This window comes from Zonotrichia leucophrys, chromosome 8 (assembly GCF_028769735.1).
Source record: "Zonotrichia leucophrys gambelii isolate GWCS_2022_RI chromosome 8, RI_Zleu_2.0, whole genome shotgun sequence".
Lineage (NCBI taxonomy): Eukaryota > Metazoa > Chordata > Aves > Passeriformes > Passerellidae > Zonotrichia > Zonotrichia leucophrys.
Genome location: NC_088178.1, coordinates 16,928,234 through 16,945,411, shown reverse-complemented (window position 1 = coordinate 16,945,411; position 17,178 = coordinate 16,928,234). Strand labels below are relative to the sequence as shown.

The window sequence follows — 17,178 nt, the reverse complement described above, 5'->3', positions numbered from 1 at the left end:
AATCACATTATCTTGACATTTTCAACTATGAAATCATTTGCTCAGCTCCACAGCAATACCTGTATGCTTGTATGAGTGTTGGTAGATCTCTAACATTTTATTGACTGTCATGTACTTCTACTCTGAAAAGAACAAGTGACAGTCAGAAATATTCACAGCTGGCCTACAATATCACTGAGGCCACTGCAGCCAACACTCAGTGCTAGTAAGAGTTTGCAAACAGCTGATAAATGAACCAGAAACCCCAGCAGCTACAAAATATTTCACAAAAACATGCTTTCCTCCCCACAGTTTAGTACTTGGGGCTCAGTGGGGTACCACTGATTTGAAAATATTTTTGCACATAAAAACAGGAGAACATCAAGCACTTTCAAAAGGATGAGAGCCCTCAGAAGCTTCTTTAAATGAATAGACCTGATTTATAGAAATTCCCTTAAAAGGCTGGATTGGCTCCAAACCCTTTGTGTCACACTATTTTATCCATTGTAGCGGATCTAAATAGAGTAACTATCCTCATTGGCAGTGAAATGAGACTCCATTATTCTACTATAGGAATATTTTGTGCAAATACTGCTCACCTGTAGAGAAATGCAGTAGGTAGTCACAAAGCCTAGAAAAATAATGTCTTAAATATTGATCCTGAATGTAATACTTTGAATATCCAAAATAAGAGAGAAAAGTGAAGTGTACCAGACTTTATACACATTAGCTTTAATTTTTACTTAAATCAAGAGAATAGCCTACAAAAAAAAGCAATTTCCTATGATTTGCTTGAACTCATGGGATCAGGATAATGTATTTTCTGAATAAGTACAGCATTACTGAGGTAACATTGTAGTATTCAGTAGTTTATTTATTGAGTAATCATGCACCACCTCTGAGCTGCAGAGCCCATACTGAACAACAGCACCAGAGCTTTTTAATGTAGTTTAAAATAGTTCCAAAACCAGAGGAGAAAACTGCCCTAAGCACAACTATTGCCTCCATTGCTTTAATCACAGCAGAAGCCATGTTCCAAGTTTGGAACAATATCACAGTTAGTCCTGTCCTCATCCATCTTGGTCAAGTCCAAAAAGCTACACTTAAAAGTAAGAGGTTCGGGCATGTGTGTATTACTTTTTTTCTTCCCTTTTTTTTTAATCTAAAAAAAAAGTGTTGGTTAAGATTAAGAACTAAGAGCTACACTTGAAAAGTATTCTGAAATTAAAGTCCTCAACTAGAGGCTGGAGGAGTGAGATATTCTATTCATTTAGCAAGGCTCAATTTTATTTTCCATTGCTTTAATCTTATATTTCTTAAAGGTGCATTCATAATGAAAAAGAAATGCATAAACTTATTTAGTCAAATGCATGCTGGCTGCAAAGCTAACTGCTTTTCAAATATTCAAAAGAAACAAGTACATTAATTTCTTATTATGATATAGCAACATACATCACTGCCAGCCAAAACAAAACATGACTGGGAACTGAGCCACATACTTTTTTTTAATCATATTATCCTAGGCAGAAAATTATGAAGTTTATTCTTTTGTACTTCTGACTCTCTCAGACATATTGTGCCCTTCACACTATAGAAGAATATATGTAGCCAGAGAGTAGCATACTTGCCTTATAACCACAGATAAGGAAAAAGGAAATGCACCAAACTGAATCAAAGGTATTTTTAAATCTAAAGTACTAAAGGAAATAGTACAACACACCTAATAACTAAAACAGTAAATCTTTCAGAAAAAGTTTCATGCAAAGTGTCAATACAGATGAGAATTGAGATGATCACAACTGGCATCCAAATAGAAAAAAAAGGATCATAAACTGGCATTCATAGTTGGCCATTGATGCAGAACTCTGAATATTACTTCACAAATATGAAATTTCTTTCCAAATTTTTTAGCTCCTTTGATTGCTCAAAGGAAGAAAAAGCTTTCTTCAGGAAATTTCCTAGTCCCATCATTCTGAAGATACATACAAAAATTACAAAATTTTTCTCAAGGCCATAATGTAAATGAGATCAAGCATACAGGATTTTCTCTGTAACCTAGTGAAGTAAATACAGATATTTCTATTGAGTTTTTTGGACTTTATATCATGATGTTTCAGTTCCAGGACAGACCTGCTGGTGACGCAATTCAGAATTATAATTAAGACTCTGGTCTCATCCACATCAAAACTAGAGTCCACTTAAATCAAACTTTCACCACAGTAGAAATGACAACTCAAACTTACTGAGTTGCCTCCAAATTTCTCTCTTTCTTGGCAAAGAATACAAGCTTCAAGTATCACTTTCAGAATTGTTTGGCTGTCTAGAGGTAGGACTTCATATTCCACAGCTCATGCAGGATTCACATGTTTAGAAACCGGGATTACTGTGCAGGTGATATACAGATACACTGCCACAGAAAATGCTTCATGCTGCTCTCCACAAGTACATTTTGTCCAAATAACAGCTCACAATTTACTGCATTCAGTAGATGCTCCCGAATCTAGTTCTCTGTTATAAGGAAAGATAAACTGCAAGCTCTCAAGGATGGATCAGAAAAAGCATAAAAAATACAGAAAAGGAACAAGAATCCTGGAAAAATAATTCATTGCAAAATATATGTGGTGGACAGAATGCATGAGCATTCAAACTGAAGGCAATGGATTTCAATTAATATAGTCTGCAGTAGAGTCATAGTGAAAAAAAAAACCACAAACAAAATGAACCTTTGCAGCAGCATGTGGCAGGGTGATATACCAAATTTTTCTGCATACAATTACTGATAGTGCAAAACGTTTATTTATCATGGATTTTGCTGACAAGATTACATACTGCAGAATATACAGTCATACCAAGACCTCCCACTGATATAGAAACAGATTTTAAATAATTCTGCAGTAGAAGTAGCAAAATGAAATCACTTACCGTTAGTATTGCATTGCTGGAAATATCTGAGGAGTCAGCTCTCCAGAAACAGGTTTTTCTATCAATAATTGACAGCAGATACAGTTTCAGGCAGTAATACACCAGGGAAAGACTGGCTGCAGCAGCAGCTCCTTCCCATTTAGCCTATCTCTAGCACTTTTTAGATCTCTTTCTTAACCCTTTCTAAGTATTTTCTCCCTGTGTTTTGGGTGGCAAGACAAAGGCACGATATATGCTATAAGAAAAGAATGCATTATTTCCCACTTTACTTAGTGACAAGAGTTGTGGGAAGAAAGTCAGTAGGATTTAGTCATAACAATAAGCTAAAAAGAAGTACAATCTAAAAACAGAAAATGACTCAGTGACTGGAAAGAGATATAACAGGGATATGAGCTACTGTAACCAGGACAATGGTTTCTCCAAACATAGAATTAAGAGGTCAAGACCACAATAACACAAGGCACTGGTATAGAAGGCTAAAGAAGTTAATAATTTGCAATAAGAAAAAAGATTCTCATTCTCTTCCAGGCTTGGATCTATGAGATCTGAGCTTTGAAATCAAACCTACCTGCTTTCAGTGAAGCCAGCATTACAACCTTATAGATCAATTTTTAAACCAAATGAAATATTAAGTGTAGTAATGGAAAGAGAAAAGGTACATCCTCTACTGGAATAGCTGTTTCTGTAGTATTCTGAAACAATTCCTACGCCTCAAATGAGGTTGTTTTCTTTTACCATGTCAATTTATACCAATAAGAAATTGTTTTCTGACATCACTTCAAAAGATGACTTTTCTTTGTCATATTATTCTTTTACATTAAGAAAAGATTGCTCTGATTTGACAGCTCAGTACACTTTAATGGACATGGGCCACAAAGGATATCTGACAATAAAAGGTTTGGAAAGTTCCTTTGTTCAAACGGATTACTCTTCCCTCACAGAAAAAAATAAACAAACAGCCACCAAAAAAGAACAACCATGGAAGAAAACTGGAGGTACCAAGTGCACTCCATTGTTTTGCATTAGTTTTATAGGAGTCAGGCCCATGGGATGTGCCAGACAAGACTGACTGCACCACTAGTTCCATACCTATCCTACAAGGATGTGATGCCTTAAGTTTTAGTTTTCATATTATCCAGATTCTGTGCTGCATTAGTATATAACTCTGAACTTCACACAAAGGGTTAGCAACTTCTTCTCACAGCTTAATAAATAAAACAATCCTTTTCCAGCCCAAAAGGTATAAACAACAGCAAATTGAGGAGAGCAATGTGGGAGGATGAGACTTCATAACTTAAAGCTATAATTGGACAATTAACCCCAATATGTAAATGGAACAAAACTTATAAAAGTGTGAAAATGTGTGACCCATTGTCCCTCTTGGGCGTAGCCTTGGCCAGGCCCTTGTACTGCCCAAGGATCCTTCGAAGGCTTTTTTAATAAATACCTACTTTATTCCTTTGGCACTGTCTAGCCTCCACTCTAGGTAGCCTCTCAAGGCCTCAGATGAGATATCATGGATAAAGTCTAGTGAGATGGGAAGGGATATATTCACATAAAGTAGCCAAATGCTAGCCCTTGGAAATCAAATGCAGGTAGAATACAGCTGGGGAGCAGAGTGTGCAAAGGCTACAGTGTCTGTAAAAAACATTTCCCCTTACTTCCTACCACCCTAATTTGCAAATGATAGGAGCAGAAGCTCTCTCTGAACAACAGAGAATGTCTCTTGCTTGCCCATCCTAGAGAAGGATGAAGGCCCCTACTTCAGTCATATTGGCCAAGTACACCTTCCAAAATTGAAGAAATTACTCAAGGACTTTGAAACTATAGGAAATTATAGGAGAAAACTTAATGCAGCCACCTGAGATGCAATTTCATGTGGAAGAATAGAACAGGGAGTGAAATCTGGACATCTCTCCTGAAGTCTCTTCCCACAGATGACTTTTCCCCATGGCTCCTCACACTGTCTTGGTTCCAGGTGTCATACATGCAGCTGTTGCAGAAACTCAGCTTCAACTGTACTATCAATCTGTTACCCTCAAACAACTGGAACTGTATTATGTATGTATATCCTAGGACTGAGACTTTTTATTTATCAAGGAAACTAAATGGTGTGTTGACTATCTGTGTAAAACCTTCCCAAACACACATTCACAAGAATAGATCTTTTTTTATTTTAATTTCTAATAAATTTTATTTCATTTTCCCATAAAATATCAAAGACTTGCTTCCTGTATGTGCTTGTATTCCTGAGTGTTGCTTTTGGCAAAAAGGCCACAATGTCCTTTCATTTTCTCTTCATACCTAGAGGCAACAGAACAAAGTAATATATAGGCTTTTTTAATTGACTGCTCGAGGTCATTAACTGCATAATTTCTCAACTGGTGTCCAGACTTTCAAATCTAACTCTGTATTGTTCCCTTACTTGTCTGCCATTTCTGCACTTGTGGATGCTGCTCTGGGTCAATATTTGTCACTGTCTAAGCTGAGTTGCCACCTAAGCACCACGCTGCCACTCGCTCCCTTCCCCACCGCCTCCATCTCCCAGCATGGCTGAGAGAATCAGAATCAAAGTAAGAAAAGTCATGGCTTGAGATAAAGACAGTTTTATGGGGAAAGCAGGAGCTGCATGCACAGGAAAAGTAAACCAGGAATTCATGAACCACTTCCCATGGGCAGCAGGCATTGAACCATGCCCAGGAAACCACGGCTGCATCACGAGTAACAGTTCTTTGGGAAGACAAAAGGCACCACTCCAAACATCCCCCCCTTCCTCCTTCTTCACCCCTCTTTATTTGCCAAGCATGACTGTCACATGCTCTGGGATACCCCTTTGGTGGGCTGGGATCTGCTGTCCCAGCTGTGTTCCCTCTCCATTTCCCAAGCATCCCCAGTCTCCATGGCAGTACAAGAAGCAGAAAAGGCCTTGGCTCAATGTCAGCCCTGCTCAGCAATAACAAAACATCTCTTATCAACACAATTTTCAGCACATTTTGGGGCAAAATGTAGCCCCAAACTATGTACTGTGAAGAAAATTAACATTTTCCCAGCCAAAACCAGCACAATATCCTACAAGACTCCCAACTCTATGCATGTGAAACAAGTTTGGCTTGAAACAGCACTGGTTCCTGTAACTCCATACTTTATTTTATTCACTGGATAGCTCCTTTCCATCCTCAGAACATTATTTTCAGTAAATGCTCCCATTTCTTAAGTGGCACAAGATGTACCAAACTCATGTTCTCAGCTCATTCTTGCTCATTTTTAGAAAAAAAAATCATTTTATTCAAATTAATGCCTAATTGTTAATGTTCACTAGTAATTTATAGTCTTTCAAAGACTTCAGGTTGACATTAAAAGTTAGGATAATATTACATCCCTCTAAAAAGCCCCATGAAATAAAATGTAATTCAAAGGGTAGTTTTTTCTGGGTGAGTAAATTGCACGCCTTTGAGATTTCTTTCGCCAATAATTGACATGAAGCGTTTTTGCATGTTTCTCCCACCTTCCACAACACCAAGATAAGCTTGGAAGGATAAAATACTATTATAAATTCACAGAAATTTCATGTTCAATGAACACTAAACACTTGACAACCACCCACAAAAGCATAGAAAGCAGTCTTCTATCACATAGCTCTATTTTATATTTTTCAAGAGAAGTTCATGCTGAGCAAGCACATAAGCATGATTTCCCCAACAAATCAATATTCAGTCCACTTGTTTTTTGTGGTCATAACCAGTATCAAGATCTTTGCCCCTTCACCTGCAACAATTCAGTATTAAGCATCTGATTTCATTTTCTCATGCTATATTCCAGTGCTTCCACTGCACCCTATAGGGATATAACTGTGTTGGTTTTCAAGTGCTAAAAATAAAACAAACACATGTCAACCCAAGGACAAAGTTGAAAGGAAACATACTTTAATGTAACCAAAGAAGAATATATTTAGCATTTTGCTACTAAGCAAGGATGAAAATAAACATGTCAACACATTGCTGTGTCTAACTGTGAAACCCACACCCTACTCAACTCGTTCTGCAGCATTTATTATACATGAAAAGTGGATTTAGTCTTAATTTCTATATTCTGAAGAGTGACTGTTAGTACTCTGCTATTACTCTTGGCCATAAAGGCTCCTGAACTGCAGTGTAAAGCACTTCCATCCTTTTAGGCAGCCAGTTTTTCTATCAATTAACAGTAATGTAGCCATCTAAGGTGCGTTTGGACAGTGGTGCATATTAAACTTCAATCTGGAATCCTTCCAAAACCAAATACAAGCATAAATGGGAAGTGGCATGACACTCACTCCACTGCAGAAAGTAAAAAGTGATCCCTAAATCAGAATGTTTGCTTTTGTCTTTCTTCCATTATTGTTCATTTGGGCTCTCTGTAAAGCAGTACTGTTCCTCTGTCCCCAGAAATGAATGTTCATAAAAACCCCATGTGATCATACTTATTAATACTGCCTTTGAAACAATATGGATCTGTATTTTAACATTTTCAATTTTCTGAACTTTAACACTGGGAAAACAAATAGTACAATTACATATAGTGGTCTTAATTCTGGAGATCCTGTATTCTGATTAAAACTGATATTGAAAGCAAGACCCATTATGTCTGCTTTACTTAACCTTTCAAAACACAAAGCCAAAAATTTATTCTAATACATTAGAGGTTGTTTTTGGGCATATGGAATTCAATGTTGGTGAATGAGTATAAACTAATGAGGTAGAATTATGAAACCATAGAGTTGTATGAACACTTCAGTGAGAAGGCAGGGAGGGAAACTGGGAAATGCTCCTAGCAAAAAGCTATTGCTTAACCCCTACAGAACCTGTAGGTTCTTGCCTTCACTGCCATGAACAAGAGGATTCAGTAGACTGGGGCACTATAGAATGTCCAGGTGTCAAAGATTCTGACTCCAAGGGGTTGCAACCCTGGAAAAGGAACATTTGCTCTAATGCCCACCAGGTTCCAAGGCTGACTCCTTCAGAATGTCACCTTTTTTCTCACATATCCATACAATATCAAATTATTCTTTTACCCATCAGTGTAGCAGACATCAACAAACTCCATTCTAAATTTAAAAATACATTAGTATTTTAAATATTAATGTTTAAAAGGTTCACTGGTTCTGGTAAACTTTCCAGGAAGCTCATAATGTTTGCAAAAGGAGTAGTTGCAAAGTATCATTCTGGCAGGACTTTAGGTAAGCATTAATGGAGCTCTAAAGAGCTCCTCGTGCTTAATAAGGGCCATTTGACTTCCATCAGTAGGATTCAAATGGCCCCAATTAACTTCTAGGTATGTAGAAAATAAAAATTAATCGAGTGCTAAGTGTTCTGAAGTTCACAAGGCAAAAACAAAATCCAGCAAAAATGCTCCAATATGAATGCTGTGGTACTTACAGTGAGATTCTAGCTTTGACAGTTCATATGCACCTTTCCAAACTCCCTCTTTGAAGCAAATCCAAACTATTCCTTCCCCACTCAGATCATTGTAGAGTCACCGTGTCAACTATAGTGATGGAAATAGCTCATCAAAAAGATTGGCAAGCATTCATCTTTTTTGTCAGGGACTGATACAAGGCCTATCAAAAAAATTCTGTGTCATCATGGTTTAGGATTGCCCCAAAAGCCACAGCACTTCAAGGTAATAATAACACTTGGGATTTTCTGAAGATTTGTGGAAACATATAGAAGTGAGAAATTAACATTGTCAGTTTCTACAAGATATCTTCACACTGATAAATTGTAGCACAAAATTTAAAAAACATTAGTAACTCATATTAAAAAATTGTCTTGCAACGTGCTGCCATGTGAATTTTTTAAGACCGGTGCTTTGCAAAAGTAGATGCAGGGTAGCTTAGAAGATGTTATCCATTTCTCTATTTCAGACATTAAGGTTTCATTTCAATTTCTTGTTACATAAGGATTTACAGACTTAGATTAATGTGTTCTCAATTAGTATGAGACATCTGCAAGTAGCTAGTAAATGCAAAAATACTCCTTAACACAACATTAAAATATAGGCAAGGAAAAAAATGGGGGGAAAAAAAGCACAGAACATTAGAAAATGTGGATGTACAAGAAATTTGCCATATGTATCCTACAGAGACTTTTAAAATGTATAATAAATATCCATGGATGGAGATTCAAAATCAAGAAATCATACTTCAGTCATTCTTGATGTTGACAGTTCAGAGTGAGCACATTCAGCAGTCAGCATCAGTGTGCCACATTTCACCTTCAAAATTCTATTTATGGCCCTCATAACCAACATACAGCATTAGAAACATCTTAGAGAAAAATCCTAACTATACAAATAAATGCAAAATGGCTTTGTGTCTGACTGCTTCTTGGTCACTTAATCTCCCAGTTCTTCAGAACTCTCCACAACTAAATCTATGATGCCAATTTACTACTATCAGCTTTGGAAGAACATGGGAACAAATTTTATTTTGATTGCAAACCGAAGCTTCAGATTACTAAAATGACTGCTAGATTACTGGAATAATTACCTAATAACTGCTGACAGGCTTGATCTCCTGACCTCTTCTAACACTCCAAAAGTGCTGGGTAGATCCCTTTGGAAATATGTGGAATGTATCCAAACCATCAGACATCTAGAATAGGGGCATTTTTCTAAAGAAAAAAAATTAAAAAAAAAATAAATAAACCTGACAACTATTTTTCTGTACTTTCTTGCATAATATGGTGAATATCTGCAGGTAAAAACATATTTTGTCATTATAAAAGAAGTCACATATTCTGTAATAAATACCTCATGTAGTTTTCTGAAGCTTTGTAACATTTTTCTTCAGAGAATCTTGCTTCAGAAGAGCTCCATATGTCATCATAGACATTACATATACTCACCACACAGGCAAACCATGGCATAATAAATACCTACTTCTCTATTTTTGTTTGTTTGAGCTATCATTAGTTCAAACAATAACATGTCTTATTTCTACCAAAACCCCCACTGCAGCACTTAAAACAGGGGTAAAAGCTTCTGCAGATGCCAAGTCACTGTATATTTTGAGATACTCTGCAGTATTTGGGGGACAACCAATTCCCACAGAGCAAAGTACTTCTAATCATTCCTGTGTGAAAAGAACCAGCAGGATTTCTCTGAATATTATTTAGATAGGTACTAACACTCTGGTTAATTAGTGAGAGATTTAGACAGAAAAGTATACTGAACTAGGGGTGGGTGGGATGTGTGTGGTTTTTTGGTTTAGAGGGGGTTTAAGAAGGAATAAAGTCTAATTTTGGTACTCAAACTGCAAATACATAAGAAAGGCACCAAAGCGATCAATACTGAGACCTTAAGTCAGTTTCACAGAATTCAGCAGTACGTTCAAATTCCAGCATCAATTGCTTTTCCGTTTTGCTTACAATTATGTGTGCTTTCAGCAGCAGAAATTGAAAAAGATCCCACAGATTACGGGCTTCCAGCTAAGCACAGAAAGCACAGGAAGATATTTGACTTGCATCTCCAGAGATTTAACTTGTTCTACATTTCAGACTCCACTGGGTACCACTGCCAAAAGACGATCCCATTTTAACCTTAACTGCTTCTGAAGAGACCTGGCCGTACATGCGATACGACCCGCACAGACGATGGGCTTGGCATGCAAAAATTGGGGGGGAGGGGGGCGAGAAGAGAAAATTAATACCTTTAATCCTGGAATGCCTCCTGCTTCCCTATTCCTCACACTGCGACAACACGCGCAGTCATCCTCCCTCCCTGCGCGAGGGCTGCCCGCTGCATTGGGGAAACTTCCCGAGGGGCCGCTGCCCGCGCTCCCGCCGCACCTGCCCGCGGCCCCGGGCGGACAGCGCTGCCCCGGGGCACCGGGGGAGCGGCGGGGCTGCCGGCACTTCCCCGCGCTCCCGCCCCGCAGCATCGCCCCGAGCCGGCGGCAGGTCCCGCTCCGGCAGCCGCCGGTCGCCCGGCACCCCCGCACCCCCCGGCCGGACACGGCTTCCCCTCCCCGCCGGCGATGCTGAATCACGGCGGGCCGCCGCTCCGCCGCCTCCCCGAGCGCGGGGGTGGCAGCCTGTGCCCCGCCGCCGCAGGAGGAGGAGGAGGAGGAGGTGTCGCGCCCCGCCGGCCCCTCACCCTGCCCTCACCTGCCGGGGCGCGGGCGGGCGGTCCTGCAGCGCTCCGGTGCTCGCGGGCGGCGCGTGCTGCGCCTCACGGGCGGCGCGATGCCGGGCGGGGCGATGCCGGGCGGGGCGAGCCCGGGCGGCAGCATCCGCGCCGGGCACGGGCGGGAGGAGGAGCGGGAGGTTACGGCGGCGAGCCGGGACAAACCATTCCCTGCGAGGGGGCACCGCCGGCGGCCGGGCGGTCGGGCGGGGCGGGGAGCGCGGGTCCTCCCACACAGGTACGTGCGAGGTTCGCCCCCGAGGGGCGTCGGGCGGCGGACGCGGAGCGGCGCGAGCGGCGCGGCGGGCGCGGGCGGCGCTGCCGGTCCGCCGCTGCCCCCCCCGCTCGCGGTGGAGCGGCCCGCGCTGTCTCGCTGCCCGAGGACGCGAGCGGACCCGGCGGCCACGCGGGCAGCGCCCGGGGCGGCCAGCGCCGGCCGGGAGGAGCGAGGCGGGCCGCGCCGCCCTTAAGGCTGCCCGCGGCCGTCTCCCTTCGGCCCCGCCGAGACGCGGGACCCATGGCCCCGGCCCCGGCTCCGGCTGCCGGGAAGCGCCTTAGGGATCCTGCGGAGCGCTCCCCGGCCGCTGAGCCCCGTGGGTGCCCGGGCTCGCGTCGCCGTGAGGCGCGGGGAACCTCCGGGGAGCCTCCCCGAGCGCCCGCGGGGCGCGTGGGGCCGGGGCGGGTGGAGGCGCCCGCGGGCCCGGAGCCGCCGGCGGTTCCCCGGACACGGCCCGGCACCTGCCCCATCCACAGAGCCGTGCCCCTTGCCCGCGGCTCCAAACAGGTTTTTTTTGCTCTTCCCCTTTGGAACCGTAGCCAAATGTTTTGCTCCCGTGCGCACCATCGCTGTTTGCCACTCTGAAAGAGCCATTTCGGGCTTTTCCTGAAACTGCATCCTCGCATAAAGGCACGTGACCTAATCAGATAAATGCAATAAAGATTGAAAAAATAGAGAAACGCTTGCCAAACAAAATTTTTTAGGAATTTTTCAGAAGAATAAAAAGTTTGACAAAAAAAGAATACTTACAGAATAAATCATAAAACCTCAACTGAAATTTAGTCAAGTATCTCAGTAGATTTAGTCAAGTATCTCAGTGTCCTCTGTATTTATCAAGGTTAGGAGCCCAATTCACAAGCAGTGGAAGTCACCGTGGCATTTTATTTTGTCTGCATTATGTTTGTCATAGAACTAGCGGTAATCTCTTATCAACTTATGGTTAATTAATTAATGATCTTACATTGTTTATCCTATTACATTCTTACATCACACATTCCTCACTACTACATACCTTTAAAATCAATTCCAGTCTAGTCTTTTCTGCACAATCTCTTGGCTAAAATAAGGTCTTCCTTAAGAATGTCTACAACTACATCTTCAAGGCAGTTAGAAATAAATCTGTTCAGTAGCTTAGTTTTAGGTTTTCTATTTCTTGGTCAGAAAGAACTGAAACAAAGTTGATAATGTTAAATGATAATGAAAATTTAATTGCAACTTGATCAGCATTAAGGGGTTTTTTACTCTCTTTTAACATCTTTTGAGGTAAGCTGATACTTTAATAGGAACAGATGATGGGCTTCTTGCAAATGCTAAAATTATTGTTAAGCACAGAAAAACACATTAAAAATCCTTTAGGAAATCCTAGAGAGATATCAGACTGTTTTCTCATGTGTGGTATCAATTTGTAGCTTGTAAAGTTGAAGAATTTACTTTCTACAGACATGGTATTTTTCATTGGGTTGGATGAGAAACTATGTTGTGATTTCTACTGATATGCTGAAATTATGATTTATTTGCCAGTAAAACCTTTGTTGGGCTTGTCAAAAAAAAAGGAAAAAAAATCAGAGATATAATTTCTAGCCACAAGCATGTAATCTGATAGAAGCTCCCATGCTTATTTGTGTGTTTGCAGAAACAGGTCTGAATTTTAGTGATATAAAACCCATGCTAAAGCAGCAGGACCTAAGCTTGTCCCCATGTAAACAGTCATCATTGTCAAGCTGTGCCAAAGCTGTGTTCCAGGATGCTCCCGAGGAAAGGTTTGATTCTCTTTCCGTTACTCATTTGGAATGCTGCCACTGACTGCAGATGAAGCCATTTCCAAGGCTGCCTCTTATCTCTGGGTCAGAGCTCGGGCTGGGCATGCAGCAGCCCCTGCCTGCTTTGTTTCAGCAGAGTGCCCACATTCCACAGCCTCTCCACCCCAAGCCATGTGCACACCTCTGCTGAGCAAAGGACATTGGAGCTTGGGAACAGCAGCAAACCACAAAGGACTTTGTGATGAGAGCATACCCAGCTGTTGCTTTATGATTCACAGGCAAACCTGAAGTTTGGGATAGAGTTGTGGCCTGCTTGGCTCCTGGGAGGATTTTAGGATAAGCCTCCCCTTCCAGGTGCAGCTAGTGCTTCCTCTTTTCAGAGAGCTGGTACCAATGGTGCTGTTCTCAGCTGGGAACACATCTTCCCAGCAAAGGCCAGAGCCTCACAGCAGAAACACTTTTCTCCTCTCCATTCCTGGGAGGCAGGAGGCATTAATCTCTTCCTGAATGTGCTTTTAGTTGTTGTTTCCCAGAAGCAGATCAGATTTACTCTTTTTAATGCGATCTGCATTCTGAATCACTCTGAGAGTAAATGGTACTCGCTACCTCCATGCTGAAACATTAGAGCTTACAAAATGTAGTAAGGAACCAAAGCGGGGTATTAAATACACAGATGCTTAATTAGGAGCATTAGATAGAGTTATATTTTTAATATTGAGCTAGTTTAAATATTGTATATTGATGCACTTGAGAACAGATGTGCCTAGATAATTATTGTAAATAGAAATAGTAATAAAAAAATACCTTTTACATAGCATTAAGATTATCTTATGAATTTCATAAATGAACAAACAGGAAAGACAGAAAAACAGATCAAGAAGAAAGTGTTTTCTCAGAAATGTGCATATTTCTAAGAATTTTCTTAGGTTTTTCCAATTTTTCCATACAGAAGTTCTGGATTCCTTCATGAATTTTAATTGTTACAGTTGAAAAATGGGGAGGGCAATCAGATCAGTTCTGTCTTCAAGAGAAAGAATTATTATTTACTTGAACACAGTTCCTATTTCACCCTTCCTGTTACTACAAACATATTCGCTGAATAATTATGAGCACTGTACTGGTGTATATAATCCATCTCCAAGTCAGTAAAGACAATGTCCTCAAATTACAAAGAGGATAATTAAATTCTCTAAAGAACACTGGTATTTGAACAAAGTCACAAAATAGACTTGGAAATGCAGACCTGTTTCTCCTGCTCACTCCACTGCCAGCTTACAGAGCTGCAGTAGAATGCACAGTCTGGTGTGGATCAGAAAACTTGAAGTTGCATTTTACCCCTGCTGTTGAAACAGGCTCTATCCTTGTGCAACTGTTAGTACTCACAAATGCCAAAAAGATCTTCAAAATATTAAATGGGACAATCCTGAAGTTCAGAAGCTTTGAAACTGAATCAGCATATAGATTTGTAATAGGAATAATATCTATTTTTATTAGCTAATAGCTATATGTGTTTTCTTCTGTTTGCACAACACTCATCTTAGAATATATTTACTGAGTAGATGATTACACTTTTCTAAACAGGTGCATTTTCCCACTTGCTATAAAGCCATGTCCAAACACAATCTGTGCTGTCATAAACCATCCATTTCCTAGCATCAGCCTAGAAAACATTACCAATGAAGAAGCAAGGTTCAGCTCAACTTCCATCCCTATACTTTATATTCCCTTGGGATTCTTGCTACAATACTTCTCAGGCCATACATAATTTTTGCTTCAAAAAGCAACACCCATTTCTTTTATAAGCCATCTGCTCAGCATGTTAGCAAAATCCATGCACCAGCTTCCCAGCAGCACCAACACCTGCTAACAGGGGATGGTGTTTCAGGCAGATATTGCCAGCCTGTCACAGCTTCTTATCTCCTCTCCCTCTAATCTTCAGAGCACTGTCTGGGATTATCTCCTGGAAATCAAATGCCCAGCAAGATGGCTTGTTACTTTTTTATGTATCAGCAAATATGCACTTGATTGAGTTCATTAGTGCTGTAAACATCTTTTATTATAGAGATCAATGTGAATTTACAAGCTGTAGCAGTATGATATTGACATAATGTAGCATTTCATATACTATAACTTTTTATAGTCCTCAACACTCCAAACATGCTCTGGGTGAAACTCAGTACTGATGTAAGCAGATACCACAACACCAAGGCTATCCACAGACTACAGCCAATTATCCTCAAGCTTAATGAGGCTCCTTTGGTTCAGAAATTATTTTAAACAGCTTTAAGATAGGAACACTTCTATTTTTAGCCACACAAAATATCATTTTGAAGCATCTGTATCTGTTTAGTAATCAAAACTTGGAGGTTCTTTTTCAAATATCTTGAAGTTTCCATCTGCTGTTTGCCTCTGTTTAAGAAAGGAATTTCAGCAGTTTGGAGAAACATTTCCTTTTGTTAAGCAGCTATAGAGAAAAAAAATTATTCTCCTGTATGAAGGCTGTAAGATGAAATGAAGCATAAATTGAAGGAAAATGCAAACATATATCTATTGGTCAACTAAGTTACTATGGTCATCCAGGAAATAAAACCAGTTTTTGTAAATATTCACAAACTGGGGCAAGTTCATATAATGTTACTAAATACTTAAGCTATTGCTGGCATGTAGGCCCAAGTAGAAAGAGGGATGTGAGCTGCTCCTCCTTTGCAGTTGGACACAGTAATGAAATCATTATTTTAAGCAATATGGTCAAATATGAGGAAAGTGGGCATGAGACTTCTACCCCAGCAAAGCTGTGCTTTTTGCATGCATGTCCATTCACAGTGTAAAAGTTCTCAGTATCTGTTCAATCCATACCTTACCAGATATAAGTGGAAATTCCTCTATATCGAGTTGTTGACAAAATCTGAATTGATTGGCTCATTACTTTAATGTAACAGCTAACAAATATTAAACCCATCTATTTATCATTTTTAATGGCAAAACATATTGCAAATGGTAACTTTTTCACCATTATTTGAATTTCACTAGTACTTTTAATGCTTTCTAAAATGAAAATTTAAAAAAATTTTTAAAATAATGTAATCAAAAAAAGTCATATCAAAAAAGGTAAGTGGAGTTGTCACTTTTGTATAGTCCAAGTACTCTTTCTCATATTCTTCTTTCATTACGTATAAATATTTAAACAGTATATATTTATGTCACAACAGAAAGCAATATAGAAAACAAGAAAAAACCTGCTGCCAGAAAACATGTTTATTTTTTCCATATATCACAAATTAAAACAGACTATAAGAGCATGAAGCGTTCAAAAAGAAACGTGCAAAAAAGTCCGTGAAAAAATCTATGTCTGCTAATATAGGTAAGGCTACCCTGGATCTGTCTGTCCCCAGATGACCTCACTTTTCCTCAAGGTCCCCAGCTTTCTGAAAACCACACGTTGTTTCACTGATGTTTACAGGGGTTGTCTAGGCAACCAGATAAAACAGAGATGTAAAGGGGCCTGCCCTGTCTGTGCTGTGGGCTCCAAACTCACATCAAGGAAAGGAGCCCTGCCTGTAGAGAAACACAGCCTGGGGCAGGAGAATCTTCCAGATTTTAGCCAATCCTTTCCTACAACTGCTTGCTGTAGCAAAGAAACAAAAGACTATTACAATTAGACTTACATAGACATGGTGAGTTTTGATTCAGAATATGGATTGTAATTTTTTTACTATTATAGATAATATTAACATAATGTGCATTTCCTTATGATCTCATTGGATTTTTATGTCCAAGAAGTGACAGTGACAACATTATTGAATGACTATGATTAATTATTTCAATTATGGTAGAAAACAGAGACCCCATTCAAAATTAGTCCCCCATTGTGATGCAGCTGTACAAACATATATTAAAAGACTGTGTCTGGACCAGAAGTCTGCAAATTACTGCACTCAGAGTCATCAGGGAAAAGACAGCAGCGCACATGGAACACACACAGGCAGGGATGAACCTGGACAGTGTGTGTATTGCCAAGATTGTAACAAAATCACAGTTTCTCCTAATTAAAGCAAACTTTTTCTCTCCAAATGAGATAGG

General features: G+C 40.2%; 2 protein-coding genes across 10 annotated transcripts in view; one reads left to right on the top strand and one right to left on the bottom strand.

Moving 5' to 3' along the window:
• TTLL7 (tubulin tyrosine ligase like 7) overlaps positions 1-11,203 on the bottom strand; it is a 65,134-nt gene extending 53,931 nt beyond the window's left edge. For 2 of the 9 annotated variants that reach the window (XM_064720112.1, XM_064720120.1), the window contains exons 1-2: positions 11,043-11,200; positions 9,425-9,548 (exon numbers count right to left, since the gene is read on the bottom strand). The gene's annotated coding sequence lies outside the window, so the exon portion shown is untranslated. Of the gene's footprint in view, positions 1-2,901; positions 2,920-8,312; positions 8,362-9,424; positions 9,549-10,585; positions 10,713-11,042 lie in introns of those variants that run through there. The other 7 variants (XR_010441240.1, XM_064720119.1, XM_064720118.1 and 4 more) reach the window with 7 other exon arrangements.
• A 14-nt stretch (positions 11,204-11,217) lies between these two features.
• Positions 11,218-17,178, top strand: part of PRKACB (protein kinase cAMP-activated catalytic subunit beta) — an 81,160-nt gene continuing 75,199 nt past the window's right edge. The window contains exon 1 of the mRNA XM_064720125.1: positions 11,218-11,299. The gene's annotated coding sequence lies outside the window, so the exon portion shown is untranslated. The remainder of the gene's footprint in view (positions 11,300-17,178) is intronic.